The 599-nt window shown below is 42.9% G+C and overlaps 1 non-coding gene across 1 annotated transcript; it reads left to right on the top strand.

Annotated features, from left to right (window-relative positions):
• The first annotated feature begins 313 nt into the window (after positions 1–313).
• On the top strand, positions 314–395 carry trnas-gcu (transfer RNA serine (anticodon GCU)). The gene has a single exon. It is a non-coding gene; the product is annotated as a tRNA-Ser (tRNA).
• The last annotated feature ends 204 nt before the right edge of the window (positions 396–599 follow it).

The following is a 599-nucleotide window of genomic DNA, read 5'->3' as shown; positions in this document are numbered from 1 at the left end:
GTTAAAGCAATTCTTCCAGTCAGTTCGTTCAGTTTTCATTTCATGAGAAATTCGGTCATCATGACTTCATCAGTGACCGAATGGTTCAGGTGTCTGAGTGATGTTAATCATGATGTGATGAAATGATTGTATGTTCCAGTCTTTCCGTGGTGGGTTTTCACACTGAGTAGAAACGTGTTGGACATGGTCTGGAAATGTTTCACACTGCTCCATACCCAACTTCATTTACTGACAGAAGATATATTTCCATCATTCCACAGCTGGCTGCACAGCCAGAAGCTGTGCTGAAGGTGACAGCTGTGTCTCTGCAACTGACAAGGTGGCCGAGAGGTTAAGGCGATGGACTGCTAATCCATTGTGCTTTGCACACGTGGGTTCGAATCCCATCTTTGTCGCTAGTTTATGAGCTGTTTCGTGTATTACTTATGTTGGGTGAGCTTATGTGTCAAGTCAGCCTCGAAACCTGTTCTTGTCAATGTCCAGACAGTGATTCCAGAATTTGTTATACTTTATTAAAATTGAGACAGACAATTGGAATTCTTCACCCAAACTGCACTGGAATGAAGGTCAAATAGGGATCACGAAACGGAGCAGGATTT

This window comes from Heterodontus francisci, unplaced genomic scaffold (assembly GCF_036365525.1).
Source record: "Heterodontus francisci isolate sHetFra1 unplaced genomic scaffold, sHetFra1.hap1 HAP1_SCAFFOLD_102, whole genome shotgun sequence".
NCBI classification, from domain to species: Eukaryota; Metazoa; Chordata; class Chondrichthyes; order Heterodontiformes; family Heterodontidae; genus Heterodontus; species Heterodontus francisci.
The sequence above is the reverse complement of the archived record's forward strand: the minus strand, read 5'-3'. Positions and strand labels throughout refer to the sequence as shown.